This window comes from Macaca nemestrina, chromosome 7 (genome assembly GCF_043159975.1).
Source record: "Macaca nemestrina isolate mMacNem1 chromosome 7, mMacNem.hap1, whole genome shotgun sequence".
Classification (NCBI taxonomy): Eukaryota; Metazoa; Chordata; class Mammalia; order Primates; family Cercopithecidae; genus Macaca; species Macaca nemestrina.
This window is the reverse complement of record NC_092131.1, coordinates 69,220,354-69,238,603: the sequence shown is the minus strand read 5'-3', so window position 1 is coordinate 69,238,603 and position 18,250 is coordinate 69,220,354. Positions and strand designations below refer to the sequence as shown.

Sequence of the window (18,250 nt, the reverse complement as noted above, 5' to 3'; positions counted from 1 at the left end):
AGAAGGGAGGTAGTGGCTTTGCAGTTTTCCCAGCTCATTTTCTGAGGCCCTGATGCACTTCTGATCTTGAGATATGTTTCTGTCTCCTTATAATAAATTCCTCTGTGTTGCTTACTTCTTGAGTTGACTTGTTATCTAAAACCCAGAACCCTAAGTAATGATACATGTATACATTAAGCTACTCTTATATTTTACTTACACTTTCATAGGTCTACAGCTTATCTCTTCATCCAAAGTATAAGCTCCCTGAGAGCAAAAACTATTCTCTATACTTGTTTGCACTCATATATGACATACACAATACCTTGAATAGAGTAAGCAGACTTCAAATATTTGCTCACTCACTGTGGCTCTATGTTATCTTTTTTCCTTTTTCATTCAGAAATATTGTTGTTAATTGCATTATCCTAAAAGTTTATAATTATGATCCATCGCATGACCTACATACAAGGACACATGTTGTTTTGGTGGTGTTTTCTCAGTATTTGCAAACATGAGGAATTAACCTCCTGGCTCTGTTTTCCAACTTTTGGATGACAGATTGTGTTATGTGCTGTTCCTTGTATTACTTCTGCAACTTGTCCATGTTAGAAATGCAAACTAAGAAAACTGAAGAGCAACCCATTAGATACACAGTTAAAACGAGTTTCTCTGGCGAAGCAGTCAGAGCCACTCACCCTGAGAAAAACAGTTTATGTAACCAAGTCAGAAAAAGTTCAACTAAGATACATGATTTGTTGAAGAGCAGATGGTGGGGAAAAAAGGGGCTAGCTTTAGTAATAGTCCACCTTTCTTTCTTTAAAGGTCTTTCCAGCCTATAACCATCAACTCCTCCTTTCAGAATTGCGTCTCTGAGCCATTTGGGGTGGACCCCTGACAGCCTTATATGTACTATTTAACCCCAAAGTGACCAGGAGCAGATTTCTTTGCTTCTTCAGTTGAGGTCCTCATATTCATACCTTCCTATTCCCAGTAACTAGAGTCAATGTTCTCATGGTTTCACCCGTGGATCACAGCAGCAATGTCCCAGCAGTACTCTTTAAATTCATCTCATTTCTTTTCAATTCATTCTCCATAATACTACCAGTTCTAAAGCCATCTGTTTCTACATCACTCCTTTATTCAAGAATCAACATGTCTTTCAGAGGCCAAAACTGATCCCTTTACCCGTTTGTCCTACTTTCCCACTACTGCTCATTATCTATTCGATCATGTGTATCAAAGACCTGATAGGGGCAGGCATTGTGCTAAGCACTAGGAACACTATGGGAAACACAGACAAATAAACAGGTTGTAATGCTGTGGTGATATGTAATATAATAGAGATAATCACACAGTACTAAGATGGCACACAAAAGGCACACCAAATCCTGTCTGAACAGCAAGAAAATGTTTCCCTGGCAAAATGAAATCCAAAAGGCAAGTAGTTATTAGGAACATGGTGATGAGCAAGAAGAAATATGCATGTATGTGCATGGGCCAAGATGCAAGTGGCAGCAGGGGAGATGATGGATGATGAAAAGTAGATGAAGATAGGTGGAATCAAGAAGACTTGGTAACAGATTGAATATGGCAGATGAAGGGATATGAGTGGTAAAGGGAGAGGGAGGTACCAAAAATGACTACAATGCTAGATATCTAGCATGAGCAGTCACATGGACAGGACTGCCTTATAATGAAATGGAGAAAAGTGTTTGATAAGAAGATCATAAAGTCTAAAAAAAAAATGTGTTTAATATGGCTTCTTGGATATGGGTAAGAACATTTTCAAAGTTGAGTTCTTGCAGACAGATCAATATATTTATAGAAAGAATATACACCAAATAGTTAACAGTTGCTAGTTCAGTATGGTGGCCTTTTTACTTATCTATATTTTCTAAATGTTTGGTGTGAACACATAACACTTTATAACATAGTGGTATTTTAAAGTATTACAAAGAATCTTAAAACATATGTATAAGCCATAATAAATGAAATAAGAGCATGAGACAAGATTGCAGCAAAATGTTACAATTTTTCCATGTTTCTGGGACAAATATGATCCCTATTTCTTCTTTAAAAAATAAAAGAATCGTATATTTGTAAAAATACAAATGAGGTAGCACCATCTGGTATTGAGAATGAACTCATCTGGTGAAGTGTGGCAAAGCAATATTTCAAGGCTCACAACCTCTACTCACATGTTCCCTACAGTGTTAACTTTCTCCAAACTGGAGAAAGCAGTAGGCAAGACTGAGGTTCCTGGCCCTCAACACAACTCATCAATAGTGCTGAGAAATTAAAGAAAAATTATTTCTCATAAATATTATAAACTTAATTATTTGAATTTGAGCCTTACTTCTGCCCTAGGTCTTCTGACTCATATAAGTTATTTTACCATTAGAATTACACAGGGGTTTTTTAATTTATTCGTTATTTTTTACCTTTACCTCAAAGAGCTTGAGATGACTATAGACCTTTAGCTCCCCTTTAAAACTGAGGAAAATGCCTTACACTTCCCTTATAATATTCAGCATTTGAAAAACTAAGTAATGCTGTTAAAAAGTCATTATCAGATAATACGGATGGAGAAGAGATAACAACCATCTGCTGATGAACCAGTTTGGCATCCATGGCAAAAACTGCTCAGCTGCTCACCAAACAGGCTTCATATTCTTCCTGGCTGTAGGACTATCCTGCATGTAGTTATATGGCTATTTGGGTGAGAATGGTGGTATTGAAGATGGAGAAAATTGATGGACTTGTTAGACAAAATCATTGAGGGTCTGTGGCAGATTGAGTATGAGGAGCCAGGAGAGAGGAAAGTATCAAAAACGACTGCAAGACGTCTAGCATGAGCTGCATGGACACGGTGTCATAAGGACATAGAGAAAAGTACTAGACTGATAAGGGGATCATAACATCTAAAGAAAAATTTTGGTCAATATGACATCTTGTGATGGGTGAAAACAATGGAATGTGAATAGAAATTGTGTTTGTCATTTACTTCCCTGCTTCATAAAAATCTCCCATGTGCCATCCCTCATTCTCTTTCTCCACTCACTGGCTAAAATAAATGCAGCTGATTAGAACGCCTCATATCAGAGCCATAAAATGAAAAGAGACTGACTTCCTGAATGACTACCTGGAAGGTGGACTACTTTCCTATCACTGCTGTAACAAATGATCACAAACCCAATGGTTTCAAACAAGGTAATTTATTATCTTACAGTTCTGGGGACCAGAAGTCCTAAAATCATGTTGGCAAGGCTGTTTCTTCTGGAGCCTTAAAGGGACAATCTGTTTCCTTGCCTTTTCTAGCTTCTAGAGGCCAGCGGCATTCCTTGGCTCATGGCCCCATCCTCCATCTTCAAAACCAGCAGTGCCACATCTTCCAGTCTCTCTTTCCGTCCCTCTGTTTCCGTCATGGCCTGCCTCTGTGTCTCTCTTGCCTCCCTCTTTGTCTTTTCAGAGTCCTTATGATTAGATTGGGCCCACCCAGATAATTCAGAATAATCTTCCCATCTTGATATCCTTAACTTAATAACATCTGCAAAGTCTCTTTTGCAATGTAAGGTAACCTATTCACAGGTTCTAGGAATTAGGATGTCTTTGTGGGGAAGGTCATTATTCTGCCTACCACAGAAGGTATTTTGGACTTCACGTGAGTGAGAAAAACTTCTGACTGTGTTCATTCATTAACTTCATGGGGCTTGTCCCTTACTAGCTGATATGACTAAGCAATAGTATCTAAAATACAGTAAACCATAAAACAGTAAACATCTGTCTCCAGCTGAACTGTAGTTTAGACAGCAATGACCTCTTACTACACTTTGTTACTAACAAAGTGTCCTCCACATAATAACATGTAATGATAGTCCAACGATGTTTACTAATGATAAGAGCATCATGTTATCATAGCTAGAAATAGCCTAGGGGTCATTTAAAATCTTATTTAGCAAACAGCTTCAACCTTTTCCAATATTAAAACTTTAATTAGAACTTTCAATACCTAAGGAAAAATTAGTTCATTTATTAATATATCTTACTTTTTTTGCCTAAATTATTTAAGGTAAAGGTGCTCCCAAGAAATGAAGGGCTACAAAAAGAAGCAAAGACATAAGAAGATACTGGTGAGACCAACAACTCATTGAGAAAGTCTAAGTAATCATATATTTAAAGTTCATTTTTCTCCATTTCATGAAATGTGGGGCTGTGGAATTATTACCCAAAGGTCAAGTTGACCTCAATGTCCAGGGATTTCACTTTCTGTAAACTTTCTATTGCAATTATGATTGGGTTATCTCCAAATGTTGTTTTTATCAGAAGAAAACTAAAAGATGAAGATGATTAATGTTCCCCCTAGATACTCATCACCAACAATCTCCTTATTACTCTAATGACTCTTTACTAGAAAAATATTTTAATGCACTTTCATGTTTTCCAATTTAGAAAAAGAATCAGACTTTAATGTGAATGCATTTTTAACATTTTTCCATGCTTTAGGGAAGCTGCTTTTAGGAGGAAAATGTAATGAATGTTTTTAATCTTACTAAAGTGGTTTGCCCAGAATCTGTGGTTTAATTCAACTTTTCAGTGACAACAAAATAAAAAAGACTAAACGCATATATCAGTTAGGACTCCTCCCTTCTCAACATGGCTACCCATTGTTTAAATATATTTGAAAGATAAAATTCATTTAGGGAGATAGGAACAAAAATAAGCTTGCCAGGTTAATTTTCACAATATTTTTCCCACACAGATCTATACAGATCATTGCCATTCTTCTGAGAACTCCTGACTCCATCCCTCCAAGATGGCTCTCATCCTCAAAACACACTTCACCATATCCCACAGATACATCCCCTTCCCCTTTCTCTAGTTTGTTCTCATGTGCCCTTCAGGTTTTCAATGTATTCTTAATGTCATCAGTGAAAATGTCACTACTGAAGAGATTTAAGTGCCATTTGTCTATGCAGGACTTTAACTTCAATGTAAACAACCTGCTTTCCATAAGTTTCTCCTCAGATTCAAACTGAACGGAATTTGTCCAGTTTTTCTTTTCCTTGATTTAACTCATAGTCTCAGAGGATGCTCCAACTGCCTCACCATCTCCACATCACCTCACTACCTACTAAAGCGTTGTAACCAAACCTCAGTAATATTCTAATAATGTTGTTCTCTGTCCCAGTCTAGAAGATAGCAGATAACAAGGGCAGGCACATTTGAAGACTGGAATAAGGCATGTGATAAAGGCTTCTGCACACAATAAAGAATTGATCTACAGATGTTGACTGGTTCTTGAGAAAGAAAGAGCTGATGCAGAAAATAAATCATCTGAGGGAAGGGTTTTCTCCCCCTAACCAAGATATTGTATAATGTCTCAACTGATATCCATAACCTTAATGAAGTTACCAGGAAATGAAATATTTAATCAAGTTCATATATTCTACCATTAAACCTGCTTCAGGACACACATGAGCAATTATATAATATCACACTTCCAAGTTTTCCGTTTAAAAAAAAACTCATAGACCATTAAAAACTACTCTTCAGACGACCTATTTTGTCAATGCATCTGTTAACTTCCCTCTCTCAAGAACTACTCCCAAGGATGTAGGACAATAGACTTTATTCTAAGGACTTCAGAATTCTTCACTAAAAGGTGCGATTAAGGACTAAAACTATTACTATCCAAACTAATTAGAGGGAGTTATGGTCTAATTTAGTTCTATGATGTGAAGCTATTCTGAGTTGATTTTATTGGAAACACAAATTCTATTATATTCTAAATTCAATTGCACAATTCCACAGCAAAGAATGGGTAATCCGTAGAGCTCTTCAATTTTCTTGTGAAGATTCAAAGTTTTGCTTATTTTGAGTTATGAAATGTGAATTATTTCAGTGAATCAACCTCTAATTTCAAGGAGATTTGAGGAACAACTCTTTAATTAATCTTTATCATGCTTGCTTAAACTTTGCCAGCCATCTCTCTCCTGAAAGTAAATTAAAGTGAGAGGAGAAAGAATCTGAATGACCTGCCAGAACACAGCTGGCTACTTGACAGATAAGTCTTTATAAGACCCATCATCCTGAAGAATGACATAATTTTAGTTTCAAGCACTATGCGTGCTCAGAAAAAGTTATAAGGCAGTGCAATAAGAAGTCAGAGTAATAATTTGTGTGTGTGTGTGAATAGACTGCCTAGGTAAATATTTACATCTGATAAGTAATGAATACTCATTATTATTCTTATTTAATAGTTTTCAAGCCTTAAAAATACTTCTTTACCCAATCAGATATTCAGCTTCTCTGTAATTTTTAACTATTACCAACACAGAGCATATTAACTTTTACTACCGGCATATATTTTTTCATTATTATGATGTTTTCAGCTACAATTCACAAAACAACCACCTAAAAACCAGGTCTTACCAGCTCCAGTAAATGTCAGTTTAAAAAGTAAAAAAAGAAAAAAAGATTCAAAGTTTTGCTTATTTTGAGTTATGAAATGTGAATTATTTCAGTGAATCAACTTACTAATTTCAAGGAAATTTGAGGAACAACTCTTTAATTAGTCTTTATCATGCTTGCTTTTTCTTTTCTTTTAGCCACCAAAAAACATTGGGAACAGAAAAAGACACAAAATAAATAGACTGGCAAATATTTCCATTCTATGACTCACAGAAGTAGCTGCCACCATGTATTCCCAGATATAGCACAAATTACTTTACATGTCTTATCTTATTTAATTCTTTTAAAAACTATCTAAAGATGTTCTGTGTTATCTCTTTTGATCAATGAGGAAGCTGAGGCTTAGAAAGGAAAAGGAACTTGTCCAAGCCTCACAGCTAGAGACTGACCTATAGCTTAAGTCCTGATTTGTCAGGACAAAATGCTTAATTCCTATTACATGTTGCCTGTATATGCAGACATAGGACCCACTGCAAATTGGCATGTGATACCTGCTAATGTGCTATGGTGGAAATACTAAGATGCCTAACTACGATTTGTGCCAACCTCCCATAGCATAATATTGATGTAGATAAATGTCCACCCATTGTCAATCCCCCTTATGTATAGGTGTGGCTATGATATAGATAGGTTGTTACCAAGAAAATGTGCCCAAAACTAATTTGCCACTTTCAGGCCTGTACTATAAAAACTTCCCCAAAACTCTTCCATGTTCACCAGTCATCTCATTTGATGTCAACTGGGGTTGCCAGATAAAATGCAGAGCACATATTTAAATTTGAATTTCAAAAAACTAAATTACGTTTTAGTGTAAATATATCCCATGCAATATTTGAGACATATATTTACCAGGGGCACTGACATTCAAGTTGCCAGATTAGCATATAAAAAGCATCAAAACTGTCCCAAATATTTCATGGGATATACTTGTACTAAAAAGTTATCTGTTGTTTATGTGAAATTCAAATTTAGCTGTGTGTCTAGTGTTTATATTTGCTAAACTGGCCGCCCAAACAGCAACACCTCTAGTTACACTGGCAGCAGCCACATGCTAAAGGCAGTAAAGCGACCATCGACACAGATCTGATGACTACAACCAAGGGTACCCCGCCTTTGAGCTTTACATTAGGGAGAAATAAAGTTCTACTGTGGTAAGTCTCTTAGGTGTGTGTGCTGACTAATACAACACAAACAATACTATGTGACGATATTAATCGAAGTGCCAAGAGCTTAGCATTCAAGTCTAAAAGGGAAGCAGCATGGAGAGTATAAATCATTTAAGTCTGGAGTCACGCCAGCATGTCCTGGGTTCCAATTTTTGCTGTATCACCTCCTAGCTTTGTGGCTCTAATTTCTCTAGCTTTGATTTCTTTACCTATAAAATAATGAAGTCAATGCTTTCTGGAAAAGATATCTTTAAAAAATAAATAACAAATGCAAAAGAAACCTAGAATATTTAGCATATAAATGCATAATATATTAATACTATTACTGATTTTTATCATTAAAATGAATAGGCTAATTTCCCATTTTTTATGTTTATTGAGCTGCAGAGTGATGAATTTATGCCTTTTTAATGAGAGTTCATTTTATCGTTTATAATTAAGTCCATATGGCTCACTTTTATAATTAGCTATTTTTTAATCTCACTGTCTTTGAACTCGGTAATTGACTTTGCCAGCAGATTTTTAAGCTGAGATCAGTCTTTTCCCTGAGTTTTCCAATTGGGCTAGCACTGCTGTTTTGACTCATAGACCTCAGTGCAAGCCCAGTAGGCACTCTGGATGGTCTGAAATCTGCCTTTCCTCTTCATTGTTGAGCACATCTCAAATTGATCAACTCAACAGGTAGAATTCAAAAGTGTCTTTTATTTGAAATTAGATAACCACCAAATCACCCTATTACAATTAAAACTCAGAATGCTCTACACCATAAAGCCCAAGACTGAGGCACAGTTCTCAAACATGCACATTCCCATGCGTTCAGAACCTAACCGCTTCCAAGCACAAAATGTTGGCCCTTTCTGTCTTAGACAACTTGCTTTATAAGAAGAAAATCGAAGCCTAACTTGAAATACCTTTTTTTAATGGTATTTGTTGAAACATTTTAATCAAATTTTTTAAGTCTTCAGGTGCTCAAAATTAAGCTGTGTTTTCAGTGTCAACCCGTTCTCAAAAATCTCTTCTCAAAGAGAAAACCAAAAAAGAAAGTGAATCTCTGATCTCTTACTGATTTGGAATAATTCACTTTGTGTCACTTTCTAACCTTGGCTACAAACCACAAAAATAGACCATTTAAGAAAGGGACTCTTGATCTGAGATATGCAAACTTCCTTAAGTTGTAGACAAAACTCTGCATTTGTGCACAAATATGCTTTTCTCAGATTCCAAAAGGGATTGAGAGGCTTATACAGGTGTTCCACAGGGATTCTGTCATTAAAAGCAACAATGGGAAGCGTTTTTGGGGAAAAAAGTCAATAAATACCCAACATTTTCCCCTTTAAAATAACATCTTGAGAGCCCCTAGTTATTAATAAAGTAACTTTAACTACCAGTAGTGCAGATCCGAAGAGCATACCTGTAACCCAGGGAGCCACATGGCTGAGCACGCTAGCTGCCAGAGGGCACGTGGCCACAAAACAGTTATACAGTACTTTTTTTTAGCCATTTTCTGCTTAATTTACACCCATAATGGACTATTGGTTAAATTCCGGATGTTTAAAGAGCATTACATTAATACCCAATTTAAAGAGGCACAGCAAGTGACAGTAATTCTTAAACATCACCTCAAGATCTTCTTTTCCAGAATTCTAAATTGTATCCATCTGATAAAAATTCTTATATAGCATCTCAAGACATATTCAATACTTTAAAAATAAAGAAGATGAAATTGCCTGGCAATTATGTTAAATTTGTCTTTCAATTTATTGAAAATAATACTTAACCACACCTGTAAGATGTTACAGAAAAGTGCTTACCAAATAGCAAGAAGAAATTTTTTTGTATCTCATCACAAGGACCAAAACACGAAAAGATACAAAATAAAGCAGCTCCTTTGAGACACAGTCTAGCTCTGTTGCCCAGGCTGGAGTGCAGTGGCCGGATCTCAGCTCACTGCAAGCCCCGCCTCCCGGGTTCACGCCATTCTCCTGCCTCAGCCTCCCGAGTAGCTGGGAGTACAGGCGCCCGCCACCTCGCCCGGCTAATTTTTTTTGTATTTTAGTAGAGACGGGGTTTCACTGTGTTAGCCAGGATGGTCTCGATCTCCTGAACTCATGATCCGCCCATCTCGGCCTCCCAAAGTGCTGGGATTACAGGCTTGAGCCACCGCGCCCGGCCGCAGCTCCTTTTTATTTAAAGTGTAAAATGCAAGAATTGCAAACATCAATTTTTTAAAAATGTTCTTCTACTTTCGATGTCACCAAAGAATTAAAATGTAATCTCCTTCCTTCGTACTATCCAAAGGCCATGTGAGGAGGATTCTGAGACAGGCATCAAGTCAGGGGAGGTGGTGGCTGAGTAATGGTGGTGTCAGAGCCTGAATGAGCTCCCACTGATCAAGTCTATGACAATTTGAACATCAGACTAAATGATAATAAGGGGAAGTGGCTAAGATGGCCAACTAGATGCAGCTTAGGTGTATGGCTATCAAGGAGAGGAATAAATAGGGTAACTATAGCACCTTCAACAGAAACATCCAGGCACTCACATTGGTACTAGTCAAGGAAACAACTTAAACCATGGAGAAGACCTCCAGCCACCCTCACTAGTGTTCCCTGGCAAACATTTGAAAGCTCCCCAGGGGAGAGCTCCCAGAGGAAGAGGCAGGCTTCCATCTTTGCTGTTTGGATGACTTAGCAGTTCTAGCCTTTGGACTCTTGGAGAACCCAAGCCAACTGGGACAGGAGCAGCACCCCAGCACAACACAGCTGCTCTAAGAAAGCATGGCCAGACTGCATCTTTAAGTGAGTCCCTGATCCTGTTTCTCCTCACTGGACAGAACGTCCCAACTGGGGCCTCCAGTCACCTCCACCAGCGTCCTCTGGCCTACAGAAATTAGAAAACTACCTGAGACAGAGTCCCAAGGAGCAGGGGCAGGCCACCATCTTTGTGGTTTGGGCAACTTAGCAGTTCCAGCTTTCAGGCTTTGGAGAGCCCAAGCTGACCAGAGTACTACTGGAAGCAGTAACCCAGCACAGCACAGCAGCCCAAACAAAAATGTGGCCAGACTGCTTTTTAAGTGGCTGCCTGACCCCATTCCTCATCACTGGGTAGAGCCTCCCAACCAGGGTCTCTAGCTATACCCACCAGTGTTCTCTGGCTGACAGAGGCTTCGGGCCTCCCTGGGATGGAGCTCTCAGGAGGAGAAGCAGGCTGTTGTTCAGGCAACTTAGCCATTTAGGAAATTTAGCTGTTTAGGCAACTTAGCCATTCTAGCATTTGGACTTCAGAGTGCTTGAGGTGACCAGGGCCTAAGGTAGATTCCCAGTACAGCAAAGCTTCTCTACAAAAACATGACCAGACCACTTTTTTAAGCGGGTCCCTGATCCTGTTCCTTCTGACTGAATGAGACCTCTCATTCAGGGTCTCCAGCCACCTCCTACAGGTGTGGTTGAGTCAGCAGGAGGTCCGTACATCCTTTGGCTGGAGCTCCCAGAGGAAAGGGCAGGCTGCCATCTTTGCTGTTTTGTAGCCTTCACTGGTGATACCTCCAGGTACTGGAAAATCCAAAGCAAGTAGGGATTGGAGCAGACCCCCAGCATTCCACTGCAGCTCTATGAAAAATTGGCCAAGTTGTTAAAAGAAGAAAAGAAATCCAAAGATCAGCAAACTCAAAGACTTAAAATAGATAAGCCCACAAAGATGAGAAAGAATCAGCACAAGAACACTGAAAACTCAAAAAGCCAGAGTGCCCTCTTTTTCCAAATGACTGCATCACCTCTCCAGCAAGGGTTCAGAACTGGGATGAGGCTGAGATGGCTGAAACAATAGAAGTAGAATTCAGAATATGGGTAGAAACGAAGTTTACTAAGCTAAAGGAGTACATTGTAACCCAATGCAAGGAAGCCAAAAATCATGATAAAACATTGCAGGAGCTGACAGACAAAATAGCCAGTATAGAGAAGAATGTAACCAACCTGATAGAGCTGAAAAACACAATACAACAATTTCATAATGCAATCACAAAGATTAATAGCAGAATAGACCAAGTGGAGGAAAGAATTTCAGAGCTTGAAGACCGAATTTCTGAAATAAGAGAGGCAGACAAGAATAGAGAAAAAAGAATGAAATAGAATGAAAAAAACCTCCAAGAAATACAGGATTTTGTAAAGAGACCAAATCTACAACTGATCAGTGAACCTGAAAGAGATGGGGAGAATGGAACCAATTTGGAAAACATAATTCAGGATATTATCCATGAGAATTTCCCCAACCTAGCTAGAGAGGCCCACATTCAAATTCAGAAAATGCATAGAACCCCAGTAAGATACTCTACGAGAAGCTTATCCCCAAGACACATAATCATCAGATTCTCCACGGTTGAAATGAAGGAGAAAATGTTAAAGGCAACTAGAGAGAAAGGCCCGATAACCTACAAAGGGAAGCCCATCAGACCAACAGACCTCTCAGCTGAAGAGGTCCTACAAGACAGAAGAGATTGGGGGTTAATCTTCAACATTTTAAAAACAAAGAAATTCCAACCTGGAATTTTATATCAAGCCAAACTAAGCATCATAAGCGAAGGAGAAATAAGATCCTTTTCAGACAAGCAAATGATGAGGGAATTTTTTTTACCACCAGACTGGCCTTACAAGAGCTCCTGAAGAAAGCACTAAATAAAGAAAGGAAAGATTATTACCAGCCACTACAAAAACATGCTGAAATACAGACCAGTGACACTATAAAGTAACCATATAAGTCTCCAAAATGACCAGTTAACATCATGACAGGATCAAATCCACACATATCAACAGTAACCTTAAATGTAAATAGGCTAAGTGCCCCAATTAAAAGACACAGAGTGGCAAGCTGGATAAAGACCCATAGATATACTGTCTTCAAGAGACCCATCTTACACACAATGAGACAACAGAAGCTCAAAATAAAGGGATGGAGAAAAATCTACCAAGCAAATGGAAAACAGAAAAAAAAGGAGGGGTTGCAATCCTAGTTTCTGACAAAACAGACTTTAAACCAGCAAAATCATAAAAGACAAGGAAGGACATTACATAATGGTAAAGGGTTCAATTCAACCAAAAGAGACAACTATCCTAAATATATATGCACCCAACACAGGAGCACCCAGATCTATAAAGCAAGTGATTAGAGACCTTCAAAGACACTTAGACTCCCACAAAAATAATAGTGGGAGACTTTGATACCCCACTGACAATATTAGACAGATTATCGAGACAGAAAATTAACAAAGGTATTCAAGACCTGAACTCAGCACTGGATCAAATGGACCTGATAGATGTATACAGAACTCTCACCAAAACAGAACATACATTCTTCTTGGTGCCACATGGCATTTACTCTAAAATTGATCACATAATCAGAAGTAAAACACTCCTCAACAAATAAATGCAAAAGAACTGAAATTCATAATAAACAGTTTCTCAGACCACAACACAATCAAATTAGAACTCAAGATTAAGAAATTCACGGCCGGGCACAGTGGCTCATGCCTGTAATTCCAGCACTTTTGGAGGCCAAGGTGGGCAGATCACCTGAGGTCAGGAGTTCAAGACCAGCCTGGCCAACATGGCAAAACCCTATCTCTACTAAAAATACAAAAATAGCCAGGTGTAGTGGTGGGTGTCTGTAATCCCAGCTGCTTGGGAGGCTGAGGCAGAGAGAATTGCTTGAACCCAGGAGGAGGATGTTGCAGTGAGCCAAGATCAGGTCATTGTACTTCAGCCTGCATGACAGAGCAAGACTCCATCTCAAAAAAGAAAAAAAGAAAAAAGAAAAAAAGAAAAGAAAAAGAAAAGAAAGAAAGAAAGAAATTCACTCAAAACCACACAGCTACAGGGAAACTGAACAACCTGCTCCTGAACGACTTTTGGGTAAACAATGAAATTAAGGCAGAAATCAAGAAGTTCTTTGAAACTAATAAGAACAAAGATACAATGTACCAGAATCTCTGGGACACAGCTAAGGCAGTGTTAAGAGGGAAATTTATAGCACTAAATGCCCACATCAAAAAGTTAGAAAGATGTCAAGTTAACAACCTAACATCACCACTAAAAGAACTAGAGAACCAAGGGCAAGCAAATCCCAAAGCCAAAAGGTAAGAAGTAACCAAAATCAGAGCTGAACTGAAGGAGATAGAGACATGAAAAACCATTCAAAAGATTAATGAATCCAGGAGCTAGTTTTGGGAAAAAAAATAAATAAAATAGATAGATCACTAGTTAAACTAATAAAGAAGAAAAGAGAGAAGATTCAAATAAACACAGTCAGAAATGACAAAGGGGATATTACCACTGAACTCACAGAAATACAAACAACCATCAGAGAATATTATGAACACCTCTATGCACATAGAAAATAGAGAAATGGATAAATTCCTGGACACACACACCCTCCAAAGACTGAGTCAGGAAGAAATTGAATCCCTGAATAGACCAATAACAAGTTCTGAAATTGAGGTGGTAATAAATAGCCTACCAATCACAAAAAGCCCAGGTCCAGACAAATTCACAGCTGAATTCTAGCAGATGTACAAAGAAGAGCTGATACAAAGGCTAGACACAGTGGCCCACACCTGTAATCCCAGCATTTTGGGAAACCAAGGTGGACAGATCACTTGAGCTCAGGAGTTTGTGACCAGACTGGGCAGCATGGCAAGGAGCAGCAAGTCACATCTCTACAAATAATACAAAAACTTAGTCGAGCACGGTTGTGTATGCCTATAGTCTCAACTACTTGGGGGAGCCAGGCAGGAGTTTGTGACCAGCCTGGTTGACAAAGTGAGACACTGTCTCAAAAAGAAGAGAAGAGAAAAGAAAAGAAAAGAAAAGAAAAGAAAAGAAAAGAAAAGAAAAGAAAAGAAAAGAAAGGAAGGAAAGGAAGGAAAGAAAGGAAAGAAAGAAAGCGAACTGGTACCATTTCCATATGTCTTCTGAAATCTAGGCAGGGGTTCTCAAACCTCAATTATTGACTTCTGTTCACCCACAGGCTCAAGACCACATGGAAGCTGCCAAGGCTTGGGGCTTCCATCCTTTGAAGCAACAGCCCAAGCTGTACCATGGCCTCTGTTAGTCAGGGCTGGAGTGGCTGTGACACAGGGCACCAAGTCCCTAGACTGCACACAGCATGGGGACCATGGGGCTGGCCCATGAGACCATTTTATCCTAGGCCTCTGGGCCTGTAATGGGAGGGGCTGCCATGAAAACCTCTGACATGCCCTGGAGACATTTTTCCTATTGTCTTGGGGATTAACATTTGGCTTCTAATTACTTATGCAAATTTCTACCAGCTTCAATTTCTCCTCAGGAAATGGGTTTTCCTTTTCTATCAAATTGTCGGGCTGCAAATTTCCCGAATTTTTATGCTTGCTTCCCTTATAAAACTGAATGCCTTTAACAGCACCCAAGTCACCTCTTGAATGCTTTGCTGCTTAGAAATTTCTTCAGTCAGATACCCTAAATCATCTCTCTCAAGTTCAAAGTTCCACACATCTCTTGAGCAGAGGCAAAATACCACCAGTCTCTGCTAAAACTAACAAAAGTCACCTTTTTTCCAGTTCCCAACAAGTTCCTCATCTCTATCTGAGACAACCTCTGCCTGGACCTTATTGTCCATATTGCTATCTGGCTTTTGGTCAAAGCCATTCAACAAGTCTCTAAGAAGTTCCAAACTTTCCCACATTTTCCTGTCTTCTTCTGAGCCCTCCAAACCATTCCAACCTCTGCCTGTTACCCAGTTCCAAAGTCACTTCTACATTTTTAGGTATCTTTTCAGCAGCACACCACTCTACTGCTACCAATTTACTGTATTCGTTCACTTTCTTACTGCTGATAAAGACATACCCAAGACTGGATAATTTACAAAAGAAAGAGGTTTATTGGACTTACAGTTCCACATAGCTGGGGAGGCTTCACAATTATGGTGGAAGGCAAGGAGCAGCAAGTCACATCTTACACGGATGGCAGCAGGCCAAAAAAAAAAAAAAAAAATGATGCTGTACAGGAAAATTCCAGTTTTTAAAACCATCAGATCTCTTGAGACCCATCACTATCATAAGAACAGCATGGGAAAGACACCCCTATGATTTGATTATCTCCCACTGGTTCCCTCCCACAACACATGGGAATTATGGGAGCTACAAGATGAGATTTGGGTGGAGACACAGAGACAAACCATATCACATGGAATAAACCTAAATGTCCACCAACAGTAGACTGGATGAAGAAAATGTGATCAATATACACCATGGAATACTATGCAGCAATAAAAAAGAAAGAGATATGTCCTTTGCAGGAACACAGATGGAACTGGAGGCCATTGTCCTTAGTAAACTAACAAAGGAACAGAAAATCAAATATTGTATGTTCTCATTTATAAGTGGGAGCTAAATGATGAGAACACATGGACACACAGAGGGGAACAACACACACCAGGGCCTTTTAGAGGCTGGAGGGTGGGAGAAGGGAAACAATCAGGAAAAATAACTAATAACTAAATAACTCATGAGTACTAGGCTTAAGATCTGGGTGACAAAATCTATACAACAAACCCCCATGACACAAGTTTACCTATGTAACAAACCTGCATTTATACCCCTGGACTTAAAATAAAACTTTTAAAAAATAAATTAATGATAATAGCAGATTATGGCCCATTTAATAAACTAGGAATTCATGAGTTCAAATTACATAAACAAACAAATAATTATTCCTTACATAAGAATGCTAACTACTGTATGCAGAAGGAAAGGTAGAACTGGAAGGTCATTATTTGGCAACTATTATAGTAGTAGTTGATTGAAGAAGAAAGCATCAAAAGATACTGAAACAGTGAAGTTTTGATGACAACCAGGATGTTTACATGGTCTCAAATTATCTCCCCACAAATGTTGCTAACTGCAAAGGGGAGATGAGTAACTTTGCAGTCAGAAATCTTATATCACTGGGCACAGTGGCTTATGCTTGTAATCCTAGCACTTGGGAAGCTGAGGTAGGGTATTTTCTTTTAGTAATTTCATGGCCTGTGGTCTTAGATTTAAGTCTTTAATCAATTTTAATTTGATTTTTGTATATGGCAAGAGATAGGGGTCTAGTTTCATTCTTCTGCCTATGGATATCCAGATTTCCAAGCCCCACTTATTGAAGAGACTGCTTTTTCTCCAACATATATTCTTGGCACCTTTGTTGAAAACGAGTTTACTGTAGATGTATGAATTTGTTTCTGGGTTCTCTATTCTGTTTCATTACTCTGTGTGTCTGTTTTTATGCCAGTACCTTGCTGTTTTGGTTACTGTAGCTCTGTAGTATAATGTAAATGACAAGTTAAAGGGTGGAGCACACCAACATGGCACATGTATACATATGTAACAAACCTGCACTTTGTGCACATGTACCCTAGAACTTAAAGTATAACAAAAAAAAAGAAAAGGAAGAGAGGAAAAGAAGGAAGGAAGGAAGGAAGGAAGGAAAGAAGGAAGGAAGGAAGGAAGGAAGGAAGGAAGGAAGGAAGGAAGGAAGGAAGGAAGGAAGGAAGGAAGGAAGCAAGGAAGGAAGGAAGGAAGGAGGGAGGGATTAAAATGAGAAAATTGATTAGTTCACAAATTATGCATTAAAAGGCCCACAGTTTACTAGGTCTATAAATTTCTCAGAACCCCTAAATATATTGGCTCTTTAGAATAAGTATTAAATACACACACACACACACACACACACACACACAATACAACTGATGTGGCCTTGTGGAAGGAATACGTCAAGCTATTTGCATTATAGTGCTAATTTAGTTTTTCTTTACATTAAACCTTAATAACCAGAATCTGCTGCTTTGTAACTTCTCTCCATTTATCCAGTTTCCACCCAAGGAGACAGAGCAAGTCTCATTGCTCAGCTATTCTAAATCTGCCACCACGACCCTGTAAATCTTTTCCAGGCTGAACACTCCAGATTTCTTCTACTCTTCCTTAACTGATAGGACTTTAGTTCTCTTGGCTGCTTTTCTCTGAAGTATCCCATTTTGTCTGAGACAGTACTGTCACAGTACTATGATACCTCTGAGACAATACTATGATACCAGAGTGTCTGAGCAGAATGGACTGGCACTCACAAAACCAGATATTGTGTTTTCAGTAGTGCACCCAAGGGTGATACTATTATTTGTTTCTTTTATGGAATTTCCAGCTGGAGATGCAGTCTGGCATGTGCTATGAAAACAATCACCAATTTCTGCACTTGATTAGTCTGCCAGTCGCTATGCCTCAGCCATTGTCAGCCATGTCCCATTATTCGAAAATGCACTGCAATGTATTTAGAATTATGAAGTCCTAGAGTTTGTACTTCACTCTGTAAATAAATTATTATTATGGCTATTAAAACTTTTTAAAAGCAAATTCTCCTCACCTGGTCTTCTTTGCCCAAATTAATGAGCTTTCCTGAAGATGTTTAATCTCAGAAGTTCATCCTACAGTATGTAAGATTAGTCACTGCAAGGTAATGTTACATTTCACATCTGAGTCAGAATTATATTATTTGGAGCTGTCGCAAAATTTAGAAGATCAACTAGATTTAGTATGAGTTTTTAAGATGAGAATCAAACAGAAAAATCTT

The 18,250-nt window shown here is 38.5% G+C and overlaps 1 long non-coding RNA gene across 1 annotated transcript in view; it reads left to right on the top strand.

The window, feature by feature from the left end:
* The window catches only part of LOC139364308 (uncharacterized), a 40,812-nt gene extending 22,779 nt beyond the window's left edge, over positions 1-18,033 (top strand). Inside the window, exons 3-5 of the long non-coding RNA XR_011625920.1 lie at positions 4,052-4,112; positions 6,591-6,638; positions 17,825-18,033. This is a non-coding gene — a long non-coding RNA (uncharacterized lncRNA). The remainder of the gene's footprint in view (positions 1-4,051; positions 4,113-6,590; positions 6,639-17,824) is intronic.
* The last annotated feature ends 217 nt before the right edge of the window (positions 18,034-18,250 follow it).